This window comes from Gossypium hirsutum, chromosome A11, assembly GCF_007990345.1.
Source record: "Gossypium hirsutum isolate 1008001.06 chromosome A11, Gossypium_hirsutum_v2.1, whole genome shotgun sequence".
Classification (NCBI taxonomy): domain Eukaryota; kingdom Viridiplantae; phylum Streptophyta; class Magnoliopsida; order Malvales; family Malvaceae; genus Gossypium; species Gossypium hirsutum.
In genome coordinates, this window is record NC_053434.1 from 29507664 (window position 1) to 29529736 (window position 22073).

A 22073-nucleotide genomic window follows, 5' to 3' on the forward strand; every position below is an offset into this window, starting at 1 on the left:
AGCCGTTTTAGCTGGTGGAAAATATTTTAATAAAAATTTCTCAGTCATTTGTTCCCAAGTAGTGATAGACCCTCGTGGTAACCAGTTCAACCACTGTTTAGCTTTGTTTCTCAGTGAAAAGGGAAATAACCGAAGACGAATGACATCATCAGAAATGCCATTGATTTTGAATGTATCACAAAATTCAATAAAATTCACCAAGTGCGTGTTGGGATCCTCATCCTACAAACCATTAAACTGAACAAACTGTTGTATCGTCTGAATTGTGTTAGGTTTTAGTTCGAAATTATTCGCAGCAATAATCGGTCTAACTATACTACACTCAGTTCCTGTTAAAGAAGGTTTAGCATAGTCATACATAGTACATGGAGCAGGATTTTGATTAGCTGCAATTGCAGTAGGTAGCTGATCGCCTGGGTTTTCGGCTATCTCTTTGGTTGGGGTTTGAGTATCGTCTTCTTGCTCGTTCTCCATGTATCATAAACTACGCCTTATTTCTCTTTGATTTCTACAAACTGTGCGATCGATTTTTTCGTCAAAAAGTAATGGTCCTAATGGGTTTCTTCTAGTCATAAACTATAAAAACCTGCCAAGAGAGATAAAAAGTAAATTAATAAGTAATAAATAAAATAAAATTGCAAGAAAAATAATTGGCTAAAGTAATAAAAATTTAGTGTTCCTTCATTTCCCCGGCAACGGCGCCAAAAACTTGATCGCGTGATTCGTAACAAGTAATAAATATTTAAAATGAAGATCAAACCTAGACTAACTATTATCACGACGAAAAGGCAAGCGCACCTATCGAACAATAGTATAGTAATGGCAAGATCAGGATATCGTACCCAAGGGAACCAAAAGTACCAGTAATAACTATCTCTTTATTTTCTAGCCTAGGAATAAAAGGATTTGTTTATCAAACTAATTATCTAAACTAATTAACTAATTTAATTAAAGCGAAGACAAAATTTGGAAAAAGACTTGAAGAGAAGCAATTGATAAAGACAACACCCAAGGAGGAATCCACCTAGATTTCACTTGTTATCTGACTCTGAACCGGACGATTTATTCACTTGACTTGATCCGTGAGACTCCCTAACCTATGTTATTATCCCTTTTGAGACTAATAACGTCTAACCCTCAGTTGAATTAATCGAATTTTCTTTCGTAAATTAAAACCCCTAGGGAAGCAGTAAATCACTCTATGGACTCCCATATTAGGTTTCACCGTAATTCGAAAAAATTTCGTAACCCTATTTATAGGCGTTCGATCAACTTCGCTTAATTATGCCAAATCTACTCTTAGGCAGGGTCTATTCCTCCTCTGCATAAGCACATCAAATCATGAATTAATACCCAGAATATTAACTCAAGCATTAAGAACACATAATTAAGAACAAATCAAGTATTTATCATACAGTTCAGATAATAATAACAAGATCCATCATAGGTTTTATCGCCTTTAGGTATCTAAGGGGTTTAGTTCATAATAAAATAAGAGTACATCTCAAAAGTATAAACATGAAGAAAACTCTAAAACCCCTGAAGGAATTCCGAGAGAGATTTTCAATCTTGGAGTAGCTCCGGCTTTTGGGATGGATCGTCTGGCTTCCTTCAAGTAATTTCTGGCGTGTGGTTCTGTATTCCAGAAAAGTTCTGGAAGAGGCCTCCTCTCTGGTCATACTTAGGGTGTTTATATAGGCTTTGGATTGGCTTTCTTCCTCCCTAAGTACCCTTTTTCGTGTAAAATACAACTATTTGAAAAAGGGACATGCCCGTGTGCCACGACCGTGTGACATGATTGCCAGGCCATGTTCAATCCGTTAAATTTCCACGGCCGTGTGGGCTCAATGGTCAGGCCGTGTGAATCGTGTAAACCTTGGTCGACACCCCCGAAGGCCACAGGTGTGTGAGATGCCCGTGTGGCAGGGCTTAGGCCGTGTGATATTCTCGATTTGGTCTGTTTTGTCCCTTTTTAGCTTGTTTTTGGCTCCTTTTGACTCTTGGTGCTCTCCTGAGTACAAAACATGAAGTAACCGGATTAAGAGCACCAAAATCCACAAATCTAGTAGTAAACATCCATAAATATGCTAGGTATTTGGGGTAAAACTATGTATAATTTGGCATTTATCAGTGCTTTTCGATCATCCTCATGCTAAGCATGCTCGAGATGCCTTGTGGAGACATCTGGCCAATGAGGGTCAAGGATGATTCTTGGGCCGCGGTGTTGAGGAGCCCCAAGTGTCGAGCCAATCGTGTTACATAGGGGCCAATAGAGATGACCCCCTTCCTATGCCGTTCCATCTGGTGTTGAATGGCAAGGGTAATGAAATAGGCAAGGTCAATGACGTGCCCGTACGACATATACCATAGAAAGTAGGCGTCGTGAGTATTGACGATGACAGTGCTCTCTCGCCTTCCTATTATCATGTGAGCCAAAATGGCGTGTAGGTACCTCAGAGATGGAGGGAGAGTCGATGCCTTGGAGTGGCTAAGATTGTAGGTGGTCGCGCCTGGTACTAGTGCGTCCCAGCACCGTTAAGGAGAACGATGAATGTGGCGATTGAGAGCATGTAAGTCATTCTCCTCCTTGAATTCCTTCGTATATAAATCCAGTGCAGTACCGAATTCTGGGAAGCTGAGCTAGCGAACTAATCCGCCTGGGCAAAATTGTACCGTGTCGGGATCATCGTAGTTCGTCATCACGGTCTTAAGATGAAATGTGGAGCATAATTTCATCGTGAGCTCGAGATACGACAGCTCAATGATCCCAAAGAAAAGCTCCTAAGGGTCGGTGGTTAGGAGAGCCCGAATCGCATCAGCCAACTGAACTTGTTCTACTACAGCCCAATCAATGCAGCAGCCCGCAATTAAAGGTTGGGCCTGGAGTATTTGGAAATGATTTTCTTGGGGCCTGATGGGGAACCTCAGGAAAGGGTGACGAACTTCTGCGGTAGGACCCGAAGAAGATGACGCTCCCTTCTTTTTCTTTGAAGTAGGGACAACGGCCTTTTTACCACATGAAGACGACATTGTATGCCTACAATTGGATACATTAATTCGTCTTGATGAGTAGATAGGGGAAAATACGACTAAATTCTAAGAGAAAAATCCATAAATATGTTCAGCCACAATTACTAAGTTTAGCAAAAACAATAAGTTCAATGACCTACTTTTGTGGCATTAGCATGGTGATATAAGTAAAAATGGAAAAGAATGGAATGTATCATACTATACGAATGAACATAAATGTCAACACAAGAGGCATGAATATTTCAACTATCCTAACCATGAATATGCACTTCTAACTAATCAAGTGGAGTAGAGAAATCATGTAATGAATAAGAATTTGAACAAGAAAAAGATGATAACTTGTTCTATAAATGACATTTGAGTGATAGAAAGATGAAAATAATATGAAAAATATAGATTACTATGATAAATAGCATTATAAATTAGTGAAATAAAAGAGAAATGAGTAAACAAACGCTAAAGGAGAGAGGTTGGGTGTCGAAAATGCAGTTCGAAGCGGTGCACGGGCGTGGTGGGGAGGGCGTATGGACTTGGGTTAGCGTTTTTTCTGGTGAAAAAGACAATGAATAGTGCAGCCTATTTATAAATAGATTTTGGGGCACACGGCCAGGGAACACGCTCATGTTCCCCAATTTTTGCCCGTATGACTCGCGAATTTTGAATTTGGGTGCGTTTGACTTTTAGTCCACACCCGTGTTCCTTGGGCATGTGGGTGCACACAGTTGTGTTGCACGACCGTGCCTAGCTTTGTTCGCTTCTCCCATGGCCGTGTATGTAGGCCCACACCCGTGTTCGTTTAATAGGTTCAACCACGGGTTTTAGACACGGGCGTGTCGCACGCCCATGTTGTTTTGGTAGGTTCACCCACGGCCATGTCGCACGACTGTGGCAATTTATCATAGCCCGTGTTAGGGAAATCTTTCCCTTATTTTCACACGACCCTAAGCACGCCCGTGTGCTTGGCCGTGTCTGTGTGGAAAAACCTGTATTCAAGATCTCTGTTAGTAAGTTAGGTGTTAAATACTAAAATTTGAAGAAATTAATATTGTTAGTGCTCGGGTTGCCTCCCGAGAAGTGTTTATTTATAGTCTAAGCTCGACTTACCTCTCCATTGAATGGTCATGGTGGTTCGAGGAGTTTAACTCCTCATTCCTGCTATCATTCTCATCAAAATAAGGTTTTAGATGAGTGTTGTTTACCTTAAAAGTGCTGAACTTGGGATGACTTACCTCGACTGTACCGAATGGGAAAATGTAACGCCCCGTACCCGAGACCGTTTCCGGAGTCGAACATGAGGTGTTAACGGACTTAATTCATTAATTAAACAGCTCATACAATTCATTTTAAAATTTCCAGACAAGCTGGCTAACTGCATCACAGTCGCTTTAAAAATCATATCTTGAGTTACAAAACTGGAAATCGAATTCCATAAATTTTTCCTGAAACTAGACTCATATATCTATCTAATAATTTTTTTCTAGAATTTTTGGTCAGGCCAATTAGTACAGTTTATTAGTTAAAGTCTCCCCTATTTCAGGGTTCAACTACTCTGACATCTGTGTATTACAAATCAGATATCTCCCTGTACAGAGCTTCAATGACTATAACGTTTGTCTCTAATAAAACTAGACTCAATAAGTAATCTGTACATATAAAGAATGACTTCTAATTATCTTTGAACAATTTATGGTGAATTTCCAAAGTCAGAACAGGGGATCCAGAAATTGCTCTGGCCCTGTTTCACAAAAATTTAAACATCTCATACAATATAACTCATATACCTTTTTTGTTCAATCCATATCAAAATAGACTCATAATTCTTCAATTCCATATATTATTCATCATCTAATTGTATCTATACTATTTTAGTGATTTTTCAAACTCACGTCACTGCTGCTGTCTGAATCTATTTTATGATAAATTTTACCTATTTCATGGTTTCCATGGATTAGCTAGCAATTTAGCATACATAACACCAAATATGATCATGATTAGCCATTCCAATGGCTAATCATTACCAAACATTTCCATACCACTCAATAACCATATCATAAGACCATATACAAAAAATGATTATAATGCTATACATGCCATACTCAAAATATACAAGCCATTATGCCAAGATGGTATACGGATAGTGTGAGCGTGCCTTCGACCGTTTCCGATTTCCGAGCTAGCTTGTCAACACTACAAGGAATGAAAAGGAGGGAGTAAGCATAAATGCTTAATAAGTTCACATGCAAATAGCAAGTAACATAACTATATAAGCAAACATAAAACATCATTTGCATAATCATCACCGAGACATTCATATCACATTTTCATTTATCATCTTACCATATTGTTGTTATATCGAGTTTTCAACCCGAGGGTTAAGTACATACCTGTCCAAAGTACCCATTTCACAACACTTACCAATACGTCCCTTTCATCTTGAGTATTCCTCCATTTGAGTAGAACTTTACCCGTTGAACACATCGGAATATAATTCGGATACATGGAAAGTTTGCACATAAGTGCCACATATGTAGCCAAGCTACCATGTAACCCGCCCATAAGTGAACTCGGACTCAACTCAACGAGCTCGAGCGTTTGCATCCATAGGTGAACTCGGACTCAACTCAACGAGTTCGGATGCCTAGTTACATTTCACGAACTCGGACTCAACTCAACGAGTTCGGACATTCGCATCCATAAGTGAACTCGGACTCAACTCAACGAGCTCGGATGCTCAACCATCCTAGTGACATGTCACTTGTATCCTAATCTATTCCTAAGGTTCAAACGGGCTTTTTTCCCTCGATCTCACATTGCCATCTTGCATGGAATATCGGAACCGATACTCGGTAGCAATTCATATTTATCAAGTAGTAAACATAATTTGCATATTACTCAACATTAACCAAAAAGCATAATATTTCACCATTAAAAATCAACATATCATATAATTAACATTAATAACTTAAAAATAACATTTATGCTACATTATTTACACATGAACTTACCTCGTATGCGAAAATGGCTACTTTTACCATTTCGTCCACAACTTGGTATTTTCCCCATTTTAGCCCGAATTTCAGTTTTCCTTGCTCTATCATTTAAAATATAGTCTAATTAGGACTCAAATTATTCAAATTGACCCAAAATCATATTTTGGAAAAATTACAATTTTGCCCCTAAACTTTTGCATATTTACACTTTTGCCCCAAAGCTCGTAAATTAAACTTCAGCCTATTTTCTTATGTTTTATGACATGCTGATCATTTTTCCCTTCTATGGCAACATCAAATTCTCACTCTAACATGTACTTATGACTATTAGGTATTTTTACCGATTAAGCCCTTTTGCTCGTTTTCACTTAAAACCGAGTAGCACAAGTTGTCTAACATAATTTAAAACCTCATATTCTATCATAAAACACCAAAATACACAATTTTAACCTATGGGTATTTTTCCAAATATAAACCCTAGGTTAAATTATTGCTAGCATAAGCTAAATCGAGCTACCGGGACTCTAAAAACGTAAAAATCATTAAAAACGAGGCTAGAACGGACTTACAATCGAGCTTGGAAGCTTGAAAAACCCTAGCCATGGTTTCTCCTTGCTATATTCGGCCATGGGGTTGAAGATGAGCAAAATTGGCTTTTAATTTTGTATTTTAATTCATTTTACCCCTAAATGACCAAAATGCCCTTACTACTAAACTTTCCAAAAATTCGATCCATGTCCAATTTTTTTCCATAGACTTAGAAATTGGTAAAATTTCTATTTAATACCTCCTAATTAATATTTCAAAACAATTTCATACTAGAAACTTCTAGAATGCAAGTTTTACAAATTATTCGATTTAGTCCCTAATTTCAATTTAAGCACTTTATGCATAAAATTTCTTCACGAAAGTTTCACACAATCATGGAATCATATCATAGACCTCAAAATAATCATAAAATAATTATTTCTATCTCGGATTTTGTGTTCACGAAACCACTATTCTGACTAGGCCCAAAATCAGGATATTACAACTCTCCCCCCCTTTAGGGATTTTCGTCCCTGAAAATCTTACCAGAAAAATGGTCTTCACTTTTAATCTCATATTCGGTGCTGAAGAACTTTCACTTAGGCTATACCTCCAATACATCTCTTTAATTTCTCATATGATCTAAAAGCTTACAGTCTCAACTCTCAACTGTTCTTAAATTTTCAACCCTTCTCAGTTTCCCATGATATCATGACATAAAACCCAGATCTCAACTTGATTTAATGGAGACCGGAATTCCAAGAAATCCAACAATCAAAGAGACCTGAAATTCCATGAATCTGATGAGTAGGAATTCATTCAATACGTATATGATTTATAGATCTCGCCAAACATTTAACAATAGGATACATCACATTTTCCTCTTTCCGCCATGGAAATATTTCTGACATGGCCTCAAGAATAATCCTTCTCATTTCCATCCCAATATCAACACTGACAAGGATAATTTTGATAGATCCCAATGTTCGGCTTTAATCCCTTTAACAACTCCGATTTTATGTAACATCGAATGCTCTAAACTATCACATTACCTCACTGTCTTGAAACACATCACAATTCATACAACAGTACATTACTGAAAGTCAAGAAGTCTTTGCTCAATGTAGACTAGTCTAGTTCAGACGCTTCGGTTACCAATATTCTCATCTATCCGAACTCTGTCAACATGTAATAAACTTTTCAGCTTTCACAAGATGGAAACCTTATCATTCGTAGTGACTTAAACTAATATTCAACTCTTTCTAATAAATATACACTTCTCGTTCAAACTATTTACTCTTTTATCCGTACAAAATGAAATTCTATTATTAGACTTGGGAAAAATAATCCTGACATAATTGTCACATGAAATCTTTCAAATAGATAATTCACCATACCGACTGAAACTCGCGCTTTTATCACTTATGCCTTTACTGATGTCAAATCCTTACACAGAAATTAGAAAAAATCCCAATACTAAAATCACCACATTACCAAGATCAAATTAGAAGTATAGTCATATTTGACATGATTATCACGAGCTGAAGAACGTACTTCGAACATGAGTCATAATTGACAAATTATGGAACAAAGATAACAAGAAAACCGAATAAAGAAATCCAAGATAGAGAAACCCAGAATAAAGAAATCCAGAATAAAGAGATCCAGGATAAAGAAACCCAAGATACGATACTATGCCGGAGAATCGAAAACCAAATTCATAGAGAAAATACGGAATACCCCGATAATTCTTCAAAGAAAGAAAGTCCAGAAGAAAACATCATTTAATCCCACTGAAATCAAATATAACAAGATCAATATATCTTCCCATACATATATATCAGATTAAGCATCAAGTAGAAGAAACATAATCATAATATCATATGTATTCTCTCATCAATTCTTATCAGACGAAATGGAATAGAATACCCTATGAAATAGAGCAATACAAATTATAAACCAGTCAGACTACCAATGCTTTCATCCAACACCAGAATTAGAAGACATTCCCATATAACAAGAATTTCTTCAGAAGATCAATAGCCATAGAAATATTTCTGAGAATGGGTAAACACATAGAACATCTCAAAAGAGACTGCTAAATCTGTCCAGTCATAACTATCACACTCAGATAGTTCACATTTCATATATCATTTCCCCAATTAGTTCTGCCGTCACAAATTTCATATTAAACCATTCACTAAAGAAGGCCAGTTCTGAATAAATTTCGATTTACACTTTTCTCGACCTTGCACCTGAGTAATTCGGTTTACCAAGGAGAATTCCTTTTCTAACTGGGACAGTGCATAACTCCAATAATATTTACGTCAATCCGATACTTTATTGGCTCTGACTTTACTTATCAGCTCATTTTCAATCTCTGATCATACTTATAATTATTCTATCACTAAACTCTTTGGGTTCTCAACCGGAAACTTATTCAATACAAATCTCATGAAATTCCATTATAAGTACCACTTCCGTAAGGGGGAGGGGTTGTAGGACCTCTGACTCGACTTTCTTATACATACACATATGACACAACTTCCATCATCATAGTAACATCATCAAAATCATGTCATTCATTCAGGTTGGCTTACACCAATTTTCCTATTGTCCCATTTAGACAATACACTTATGCATACATTCTATGTTTTCTAGACAGCTTTACTTATCCATTCATTTAATTAAATTAATTCATGCTCATGACATTATATAAGGCCAAACAAACATAGATATTTGCATCACAATCACAACTTTCATTTCGTGCATCATCATGTACATATCATTACAATCATATAATTCAGTCCAACAATTTAACATAGATAAGTTCATTTCATTATAATCCTTTATCTCATAAAAATTATATATCATTAACATTTATCAACATTCGACGTCCAAATCAAGACAAGGACATTTTCACTCGTATCATAATATTATGACCTTTATTCATACCTCTACTACTTTCTATTTATTCCGTTCATCTTATCAAGTAAGCCACATACACTACATCATATGAGGATTAAGCAAATATGAATATTTATCACATATGTATCATAAACCTTTATTCATACTTTTCTGAACCGACACTTATCATAATCATAATTTTACTAAAATACCTTCACATAACATTGAACATGGTCGGCGCAGCTCGGTTGGAGAGTACCATGTCTAAATAAGACGGTACTCATACGTGTCAGAAGACATCACACTATCACAGATCAGTGGCATGTATAGCTAAACTTTTACACACGCTAGGTTAGTCCGAGAACCGACTAAACCTGCTCTGATACCACCAAATGTAACGCCCCGTACCCGAGACCGTTTCTGGATTCGAACACGAGGTGTTAACGGACTTAATTCATTAATTAAACAGCTCATACAATTCATTTTAAAATTTCCAGACAAGCTGGCTAACTGCATCACAGTCGCTTTAAAAATCATATCTCGAGTTACGAAACTCGAAATCGAATTCCGTAAATTTTTCCTGAAACTAGACTCATATATCTATCTAATAATTTTTTTCTAGAATTTTTGGTCAGGCCAATTAGTACAGTTTATTAGTTAAAGTCTCCCCTATTTCAGGATTCAACTACTCTGACATCTGTGTATTACGAATCAGATATCTCCCTATACAGAGCTTCAATGACTATAACGTTTGTCTCTAATAAAACTAGACTCAATAAGTAATCTGTACATATAAAGAATGACTTCTAATTATCTTTGAACAATTTATGGTGAATTTCCAAAGTCAGAACAGGGGATCCAGAAATTGCTCTGGCCCTGTTTCACAAAAATTTAAACATCTCATAAAATATAACTCATATACCTTTTTTGTTCAATCCATATCAAAATAGACTCATAATTCTTCAATTCTATATATTATTCATCATCTAATTGTATCTATACTATTTTTAGTGATTTTTCAAACTCACGTCACTGCTGCTGTCTGAATCTATTTTATGATAAATTTTACCTATTTCATGGTTTCCATGGATTAGCTAGCAATTTAGCATATATAACACCAAATATGATCATGATTAGCCATTCCAATGGATAATCATTACCAAGCATTTCCATACCACTCAATAACCATATCATAAGACCATATACACAAAATGATTATAATGCTATACATGCCATACTCAAAATATACAAGCCATTATGCCAAGATGGTATACGGATAATGTGAGCGTGCCTTCGACCGTTTCCGATTTCCGAGCTAGCTTGTCAACACTACAAGGAATGAAAAGGAGGGAGTAAGCATAAATGCTTAATAAGTTCACATGCAAATAGCAAGTAACATAACTATATAAGCAAACATAAAACATCACTTGCATAATCATCACCGAGACATTCATATCACATTTTCATTTATCATCTTACCATATTGTTGTTATATCGAGTTTTCAACCCGAGGGTTAAGTACATACCTGTTCAAAGTACCCATTTCACAACACTTACCAATACGTCCCTTTCATCTTGAGTATTCCTCCATTTGAGTAGAACTTTACCCGTTGAACACATCGGAATATAATTCGGATACATGGAAAGTTTGCACATAAGTGCCACATATGTAGCCAAGCTACCATGTAACCCGCCCATAAGTGAACTCGGACTCAACTCAACGAGCTCGAGCGTTTGCATCCATAGGTGAACTCGGACTCAACTCAACGAGTTCGGATGCCTAGTTACATTTCACGAACTCGGACTCAACTCAACGAGTTCGGACATTCGCATCCATAAGTGAACTCGGACTCAACTCAACGAGCTCGGATGCTCAACCATCCTAGTGACATGTCACTTGTATCCTAATCTATTCCTAAGGTTCAAACGGGCTTTTTTTCCTCGATCTCACATTGCCATCTTCCATGGAATATCGGAACCGATACTCGGTAGCAATTCATATTTATCAAGTAGTAAACATAATTTGCATATTACTCAACATTAACCAAAAAGCATAATATTTCACCATTAAAAATCAACATATCATATAATTAACATTAATAACTTAAAAATAACATTTATGCTACATTATTTACACATGAACTTACCTCGTATGCGAAAATGGCTACTTTTACCATTTCGTCCACAACTTGGTATTTTCCCCATTTTAGCCCAAATTTCAGTTTTCCTTGCTCTATCATTTAAAATATAGTCTAATTAGGACTCACATTATTCAAATTGACCCAAAATCATATTTTGGAAAAATTACAATTTTGCCCCTAAACTTTTGCATATTTACACTTTTGCCTCAAAGCTCGTAAATTAAACTTCAGCCTATTTTCTTATGTTTTATGACATGCGAATCATTTTTCCCTTCTATGGCAACATCAAATTCTCACTCTAACATGTACTTATGGCTATTAGGTATTTTTACCGATTAAGCCCTTTTGCTCGTTTTCACTTAAAACTGAGTAGCACAAGTTGTCTAACATAATTTAAAACCTCATATTCTATCATAAAACACCAAAATACACAATTTTAACCTATGGGTATTTTTCCAAATATAAACCCTAGGTTAAATTATTGCTAGCATAAGCTAAATCGAGCTACCGGGACTCCAAAAATGTAAAAATCATTAAAAATGAGGCTAGAACGGGCTTACAATCGAGCTTGGAAGCTTGAAAAACCCTAGCCATGGTTTCTCCTTGCTATATTCGGCCATGGGGTTGAAGATGAGCAAAATTGGCTTTTAATTTTGTATTTTAATTCATTTTACCCCTAAATGACCAAAATGCCCTTACTACTAAACTTTCCAAAAATTCCATCCATGTCCAATTTTTGTCCATAGACTTAGAAATTGGTAAAATTGCTATTTAAGACCTCCTAATTAATATTTCAAAACAATTTCATACTAGAAACTTCTAGAATGCAAGTTTTACAAATTATTCGATTTAGTCCCTAATTTCAATTTAAGCACTTTATGCATAAAATTTCTTCACAAAAGTTTCACACAATCATGCAATCATATCATAGACCTCAAAATAATCATAAAATAATTATTTCTATCTCGAATTTTGTGGTCACAAAACCACTATTCCGACTAGGCCCAAAATTAGGATATTACAGAAAATGCTAAGTACCATAAGAGAGATTTCTTCGTTCGGTGTGGTAGTGATAATGTTAGGATCTGCGGCATCTAATAAGACTTTATCTCCAACCTTAAGTTGACCTGGGAAGGTGTTGAGCTCGTCCTGGCGTAGTTTTGGTTTACCATGTGTTCTCAGTTTGTGCGTCCGTCATTCATCTAGCTCCTCGATTTGTAGCCTTTTATCTTCATGAATAGGTCCTCTGCTACTACTTGAGAATGACTCATGTGCTTCCTTCAGACTCATTTTCTGCAAAGTAGGTTGTACCATAGTGTTAATTTTAGCAGAATGGTTTAGACGATCACCTTCAATTTCCGATGTGGCGCCAGAATTGCGAGCTTGAAGGGTGATTGTTTTGTCTCCCACACGGAGTGTGAGCTCACCTATGCCAACATCAATAATTGTTTTAGTAGTTGCTAAAAACGGCCGTCCCAAAATCAAGGGAGTGTTGCTATCCTCCTTTATGTCTAGAATAATGAAGTTAACGGGAAATATAAATTTATCGAATTTAACTAGCACATCTTCAATAATACCCTTAGGGAATCTTATAGTTTTATCTGCTAATTGAATGCTCATCCTAGTCTGTTTGGGATTCCCAAGACCTAATTGTTTGAACATTTTGTAGGGCATGACGTTAATACTAGCCTCTAAATCAGCTAATGCATTATTAACATCTAAACTCCCAATTAAGCAAGGAACCGTAAAACTTCCTGGATCTTTTAGTTTGTTGGGTAGTTTATTGTATAGAATAGCTGAGAAAACTGCGTTTAGCTCCACATGCGACGCCTTGTCCAACTTCCGTTTATTTGCTAAAAGCTCCTTTAAAAATTTCATTGCGTTTGGCATTTGCGATAGAGCTTCAATAAACGGTAAGCTAATATGTAATTTTTTTAAAAGTTTAAGGAATTTACCAAATTGTTCATTTGAGCGGTCTTTCCTTGTCGCATTGGGGTATGGCACACGAGGTTTATATTCGACATTCACTGATTTTTTTTATTATGACCTACCTTACCTTGACCTCTGCTTACCACAGTTTCTTGCCTCGGTTCTGGCTCAGGCTCAATAAATCCTTCTTCATCTTGAACATTAATCACGTTGAGTTGTTCCCTTGGGTTGGGTTCAGTATTAACTGGCAAGCTACCTTATGGTTGTTCGGAGATTAGTTTGGAAAGCTGGCCGATCTGAGTTTCAAGCCCTTGGATCTACGCTTGTTGATTTTTAAGTGCTGTCTCGGTGTTCTAGAAACGGGTTTCTGACGCCGAGATAAATTTAGACAACATCTCTTCAAGGTTTGGTTCATTTTCCTGTTGATAGGGTGGTTGTTGAAAACCCAGAGGATGTTGTGGTCTTTGATTTCCTTGACCGCCCTACGAGAAATTGGGATGGTTGGGTTAATTTGGGATCTAGAGTTATTGTTACCCATATATTGAACTTGTTCCTCTTCGATGCTAGGGTTGAAGGGTTGATACTCTGTGCATGCTCCTCCTCCATTCGTCCGCACCTCATTACTGGATGTACCTGAGTAGAACCAAGTAAACCATCAATCTTTTTATTTAGAAGTTCTACCTAGTTTGACAGCATAGTAACCAAATCGACATTATAAACACCTACTGTTTTAGTTGGCTTAGTCCTCATGACTTGCCACTGATAGTTATTCAGTGACATCTCTTCAATAAACTCATAAGCATTTTCAGGTGTTTTATTATTGATGGTTCTGCTAGCAGCTGCGTCAACCATTTGTCGAGTCGAAGGATTCAGGCCATTATGGAATGTTTGAACCTGTAGCCAAAGCGGTAACCCGTGGTGAGGGCACCTTTTTAGTAAGTTCTTGTATCTCTCCCATGCATAGTAAGGAGTTTCTAAGTCCATCTGAACAAACGAAGAGATATCATTACGTAATTTGGCCGTTTTAGCCGGCGAAAAATATTTTAATAGAAATTTTTCAATCATTTGTTCCCAACTGGTGATTGACCCTCGTGGTAACGAGTTCAACCATTGTTTAGCTTTGTTTCTCAATGAAAAAGGGAATATCCGAAGATGAATGCCATCGTCTGAAATGCCATTAATTTTAAATGTATCGCAGGATTCCAGGAAATTTGCCAAGTGAGTATTCGGATCCTCATCCTACAAACCATCAAACTGAACAAATTGTTGTATCATTTGAATAGTGTTAGGTTTTAGTTCAAAATTATTTGCAGCAATAGCAGGCCTAACTATACTTGACTCAATTCCTGTTAAAGTAGGTTTAGCATAATCATACATAGTACGAGTAGCAGGATTCTGATTTGCTAGTTCAACGTGTATCACAGAAAGTAGTTGATTGTCTTGGTTTTCAGCCATCTCTTTGGTTGGGGTTGAGTATCGTCCTCTTGCTCATTCTCTTTGTATCTTAAGCTTCGCCTTATTTCTCTTTGGTTTTTGCGAACTATGCGATCAATTTCTTCGTCAAAAAGTAGTGGTCCTGACGGGTTTCTTGCAGTCATAAACTATAAAAACCTTCCAAGAGAAAGAAAAATAAAATTAATAAATAATAACAAAATTAAACTTAAAATTAAATTTCAAGAAAAATAAATGGCTAAGTTATAAAAATTGAGCGTTCATAATATCTTAGTTCCCCGGCAATGGCACCAAAAACTTGATCGCGATTTTCGTGTGATAGGTTTTAAATATTTATAAAGAATCATTCTTGAAACTGTACCTATCGAATAGTAGTATAGTTTTAGCAAGATCGGATTGTTGAACCCAAAGGAACTAAAAGTACTAGTAATGACTGTCTTTTTATTATCTAGCCTAAGAATAAGGGGGTTTTGTTTTAACTAACTAATTATCTAAACTAAGAATTCGCAGAAAGTAGAATTGGGGAATTACTTTTGGAAAATGGTTGAATTAAGACAATACTTAAGGAAAAATTGGGGAATTACTTTTGGAAAACGATTGAATTAAGACAATACCTAAGGAAAAATCTACCTAGACTTTACTTGTTATTCTAGCTCCGAATCGGATGATTTATTCATTTAACTTGTCCCGTAAAGATCCCTAAGTTATGTTATTATCCCTATTTAGGACTAATAACATCTAATCCCTAGATTGAATAATTGAGACTTTTCTCTAATTAACACCCTTGGGTTGCATTAACTCGATCTATGGATCCCCTATTAGGTTTTACCCTAATCCGGTAAAATCTTGTCACCCTATGTGTAGGCGCGCAATCAACTCCACTTAATTATAACAAATGTACTCTTAGACAGGGTCTATTCCTCCTCTAAATAAGAGCTTATCTTGAATCAGTATCCTGAGATATCAAAACAAGAATTAAGAACATATAATTAAGAACAAGTTAAATATTTATCATCCAATTCAGAAAATAATAACAAGATTCATCTCAGGTTTCATTCCCCTTAGATATTTAGGGAATTTAGTTCATAACTAAAAAGGAAAACATCTCAGAAGAATAATGAATACAAAACATAAAGAAAACCCAAAACTCCTGAAGGGAAATTGAGGGGAGATCTTCAGTCTTTATGGTGACTCCGGCTTCTGAGATGGATCAATCGGCTTCCCTTGAGTAGTTCCTGCCTCCTTCCCTCTGTGTCACTTTTCCTCTTCCTTTAGGGCGTATTTATAGGCTTTAGAATGCCTAAAAGCCCTCAAAATTAGCCTTTTCTGAATTGGACTCAACTTGGGCTCGGTAGAGACACGCTCGTGTGACACACCCGTGTGCGATTACTTCAGGCCGTGGTCAAGCCTGTTAAATAGGTACAGGCGTGTGGTCTACCCATGCGAGTCGTGCTTCAATTCTGCAAAATTGACACGGCCGTCTGGTATGCCCATGTGAGGAAGTCCAGGCCATGTTGATTTCGTATTTTGGCCAATTTTCTCAGTTTTTGGCTCGTTTCTCGTTCCTTTCGCTCTCCTATGCTCACCTAAGTATAAAACATGAAATTATGGCATTAAGAGCATCAAATTCACCAATTCTAAGGAAAAATCATCCATAAAATGCGTTAAGCATGGGGTAAAAATATGTATAAATTATGGTTTATCAGGCTCCGACAGAGTTAAAATAATTGAAAGCTCAATTGCAAGAACTGATGGATAGAGGTTTTGCAAGATCGAGTTTCTTGCCTTGGGGTGCTCCCGTGTTGTTTGTGAAAAAGAAAGATGGCACGATGAGAATGTGTATAGACTATTGCAGTTGAATAAAGTGACAATCGAGAACAAACACCCTTTACCGCGGATTGATGATTTGTTTGATCAGATAAAGGGGCTACAATGTTTTCAAAGATAGATCTGAGATCGAGTTATTGCCAGTTACGAGTAATAGCTTTCCGAACGAGGTACAGACACTATGAATTCTTAGTTATGCCTTTTGGACTAACGAATGCTCCTGCTATCTTTATGGATTTAATAAACCGTATTTTTAGACCGTACCTAGATCGCTTTGTTGTTGTGTTTATTGTTGATCTATTGATTTATTCACGAGATGAAACTGAGCATGCCAAGCATTTGAGAGTTGTATTGCAAACTCTGCGTGATAAGCAATTATATGCAAAGTTCAGTAAATATGAATTCTGGTTGTACGAGGTTGGTTTTCTGGAGCATATTGTATCAACATCGGGTATTCGAGTTGATCCGAGCAAGATTTCTGCAATAATGGATTGGAAGCCTCCGAAAAATGTGTTTGAAGTCCGCAATTTTCTGGGACTAGCTAGCTACTATAGACGATTTATGAAAGTCTTTTTAATGATTGCGACTCCATTGACGAGATTGCTTTAGAAAGATGTAAAGTTTGAATGGTTTGAGAAATGTTAGAAAAGTTTTGATCAGTTGAAAGCTCTTTCAACTGAAGCTCCAGTGTTAGTACAGCCAGAATCGGGTAAAGAATTTGTAATCTATGGTGATGCATGGCCTGGGTTGTGTTTTGATGCAGGAAGGCAAAGTCATAGCTTATGCCTCGGGACAGCTGAAGCCCCATGAAAAGAATTACTCGAATCATGATTTAGAGTTAGCAGTCATTGTATTTACATTGAAGATTTGGCGCCATTATCTGTTCGGTAAGAAATGCCATGTTTACTTAGATCACAAAAGTTTGAAATATTTGGTAACTCAGAAAGATCTGAACTTGTGACAGCGAAGATGGTTAGAATTGCTAAAAGATTATGAACTAGTAATTGACTATCATCAGGGAAAAGCAAATGTTGTTGCTGATGTATTAAGTCGAAAATCTTTGTTTGCTCTGCGTGCAATGAATACTCAGTTGGCTCTATCTAATTATGGATCGATTGTAGTTGATTTGAAAGCAAGACCTTTGTTTTTATAGTAGATTCGTGAAGCTCAGAAAATTGATAATGAAATGTTAGAAAAATGAGCTCAGTGTGATTCGATCCCTGATTCAGAATTTAAAGTTGATTCTGATGACTGTTTAAGATTCAGAGGCCGAATATGTGTTTCGAGAAACTCAGAGTTGATTCAGATGATTTTGAACGAAGCACATATTAGTCGTTTATCTGTTCATCTGGGAAGCACGAAAATGTAATGACTTGAAACAACTCTATTGATGGCATGGTATGAAACGTGACACTTCAGAGTTTGTTTCGAATTGTTTGATTTGTTAGCAAGTTAAAGCTGAGCATCAAGTGTCATCTGGTTTATTGCAATCAATTATGATTCCTGAATGGAAATGGGATAGAGTGACTATGGATTTTGTTTTGGGTTTTCCTTTACCTTCGTGTAAGAAAGATGCAATCTAGGTTGTTGTTGACTAGTTGACAAAATCAGCTCATTTTATTCTTATGCGTACAAATTTTTCGCTTGACAAACTTGCTAAGTTGTATATTTTAGAGATTGTTCGATTACACGGGGTACCTATTTTTATTGTTTCGGATAGAGATACGTGGTTTACATCAAGATTTTAGAAGAAACTGCAAGATGCGCTGGGTACAAAGCTACATTTTAGTACCGCATTTCACCCGCAAACGAATGGTCAATCCGAGCGAGTTATTCAGATACTCGAGGATATGCTAAGATGTTGCATTCTTGAGTTTGAAGGTACGTAGGAAAAGTACTTATCATTGATTGAATTTGCGTATAATAATAGCTTTTAATCAAGTATTAAAATGGCACCGTACGAAGCTTTATACGGTCAGAAGTGTCGAACACCGTTATACTGGACTAAGCTAAGCGAGAATAAGATTCACGGGGTTGATATGATCAGTGAGACTGAAGAAAAAGTGAAAGTGATCCGTGATAGTTTGAAAGCAGCGTCAGATCATCAGAAATCTTACGCAAACTTGAAACGAAAAGATATTGAGTTTCAAATCGGGGATAAAGTGTTTTTGGAAGTATATCTGTGGAAGAAAATAATTCGATTTGGTCGTAAAGGCAAATTGAGTCCGCAATTCATCGAACCGTATGAGATTATCGAGCGAGTTGGACCAGCCGCTTATCAGCTAGCATTGCCTTCTGAGTTAGAAAAGATACTTATTGTATTTCATGTATCGATGCTTCGACGATACAGATCTGATTCCTCGGATGTTATTTCCCCAACCGAAGTTGAGATTAAGTCAGATTAATCGTATAGTGAAGAACCGATCCGAATTGTGGCTCGTGAGATCAAAGAACTGATAAATTGAATAATAGCGTTAGTGAAATGTTGTGGCATTGACACGGGGTTGAAGAAGCTACGTGGAAACCTGAGGGTGCTATGAGAAAGCAATATCCAAACCTATTTACTGGTAAGATATTCGGGGACGAAAATCCCTAAAGAGGAGAGTTGTGATAGCCCGATTTTAGCTAAATCAGATAGTGGTTTCAGAACCCCAAATTCAAGGTCGTAAAATTTTTTTAATATTAATTTTTGTGTTTAGAGCATGTGAATATATATGTGTGAAAATTTCGTGAGCTAATTTTATCGTTTAATAGCTCAATTTGAGAAAATGGACTAAATCGCGTAAAATGCAAAAATTGCATTCTACTTGTTTAAAGTGCTTAATTTGACATGGCTTATTAAATGAAAGGTCCTTATGTTGTAATTAGACCTTTACTAGTGGAATTTGACATGAATGGCCCTATATTTGATGATTAAATAGTTTAATGACCAAGGACAAAATGGTAAACTTTGTATTAATGTATATTTAATAAAACAAAACATAAAAATATGTGTTAATGTTCATCTTTCTCACCGAAAATCAAAAGAAATACCATTTGAAGCATTTCAGGGTTCGACCCTTTGTATTCTTGATTGAGGTATGTTTTGAGCTCGATTTTTAATGATTTTTATGTTTTTGTAATAGTTGCTTCAGGTATTAGCTAGACCGTACCCTAATTTTTGAAATTTTTAATGAAATTGTGAGTTACCATTGATGAATGCTTGAGCTTTTGAATGATTGTTGATGAATTATGAAAGCTTGGTGTTTGATATACATGTTTTATAAAGTGATTTTGAGTAAAAATGTCAATTAGGGATTAAATTGAGAAAAGTGTAAATTGAAGGGTTAAATATGTGAAATATTGATAAATATGGGTTGATATATAACTAGGAGAATTCGGATAGCATGTGTTTGAATGAAATTGTGTAATTTTGTGTATTTGTGAAATAATGACTAAATTGCAAGAAATGTGAAAGTTTAGGGCTAAAGCGTAAAAATGGCCAAATATATGTTTTTGGACTAAATTTAATGTGTTAATAAATAAAAGAGTTAATTTTGAATGCATATAGATCAAGAACGAAAGAAAACGAATTTAGATCGAGGAAAATCGAAAGTAGACGAATAGTTGATCTCGTTCGTTTATTCCGACTATAAGGTAAGTTCATATGCAAATAAATGTCTTTGAATTGAATTATATATGTTTTATTATCATTGAATTGCTATGAATATCGAACAAGCAAGTACGAGCATAGATCGATAAAGTTACGACATTTGAAAGTTCCGTATGAACCCTAAGAATAGTATAGGATACGAATGTCATGACATTAGGTTATTGAGATTTGATTACATGTAAGACCATGTCTGGGACATTGGCATTGTATTGAGATTACGTGTAAGACCATGTATGGGACATTGGCATCACTAATCGATTTCGTGTAAGACCTTGTCTGAGACAGTGGCATTGATATGTGATAACATGTAATACCATATCTGGGATATGGCATTGTACGAGCTTATGTGATTTCCGAGTATCCTTATTGATTCTAAAAGGTTCAACAGGAAAAGTCAAGTTGAGAAAGACTATATGAAAGAGTTAAGTGACTTAGGTACGTATGAGATTCATACGAGTATCGTAAAGAGAAGTAATTGATGAACTTACATGTGAATATGGATAAGTATTCACTGAGAAAGGTTTGTGAACTTGTATGTGGTTATTTATGTTAAGCACATTGGAATTGATATGTAAATGTTCATGTGATAACTTTTTTTGTATATGACTTACTAAGCTTTTAAAGCTTACTTTGTGTGTTCTTTCCATGTTTTATAGATTATCGAAGCTAGCTCAGACTCGGGGATCGTCAAGAATACATCATCGTACTATCGATTATCTTGTTGGTACTTTTGAAGCTTTGTATATATGGTATATGGAATGTATAGGCTAGTGTCATTTTGGTATGTTTTGAGTTATAATATTAGCCATGAGATTTGGTTTATAAATGATGATGTGTTTGGTCATTTGAGTTGGCTTGATTTATATGTTGTCAAGTGATATATGTGATGTTTATAAGTTACTATGTGTTTTGGCATGTTTTTCATGGTTATTAGTTTTACTAAGTGATTTCTTATTTGGTTGCTTAGTTGATGATGTATTAATGTTTGGAAGATTTACATATTTTGGTTTGATTTTGAGATGGAGATATGGTGCAATTTATCTCATGAAATAGTTAATAATTTGATGAGTAAATGCATTTAGTAGTCATGTGAGATTGATGATTTTAACATATTGATTTAGTATGTTTTGAATAAGGATTTAAGTAGTAAAATGGTTGATTATGAAATGGCATGAAATGTTTGTGAATTGGCATATTTTGGCTGCCTATATTTGTGATGAAATGATACCATTTTGATGGTTAGGTGAGCATGAGAAAAGGGTGGCAAGTTGCCTTGCAAATGGCTTATTTTTGTCCACATGGGTAGAGACACGAGCGTGTGTCTCAGCCATGTGCGACACACGGTCATATTACAAGGCCGTGTGTCCCTTGGGGTACCCTTCGAACTAAAGTTAGTACACCCTACAGGTTTGGCACGGCCTAGACACATGGGCGTGTCTATTGGCTGTGTGTAGCGCACGGGCTGGCACATAGGCATGTGGTTGGCCATGTGACCCAATTCAGTAATGTCCCTAATTTTCCCACAGCAATGGCGGATGGGCATGTCCTCGGCCATGTGGTGCAAGTTAGTATGTATGCCATGTTTTCACACGGCCTATGACACGGGCGTGTCTAGTA

General features: G+C 36.3%; 1 non-coding gene across 1 annotated transcript; it reads left to right on the top strand.

The window, feature by feature from the left end:
* Positions 1-14435: 14435 nt before the first annotated feature.
* On the top strand, positions 14436-14541 carry LOC121210192 (small nucleolar RNA R71). Its single transcript, XR_005905318.1, has one exon. It is a non-coding gene; the product is annotated as a small nucleolar RNA R71 (small nucleolar RNA).
* Positions 14542-22073: the final 7532 nt, after the last annotated feature.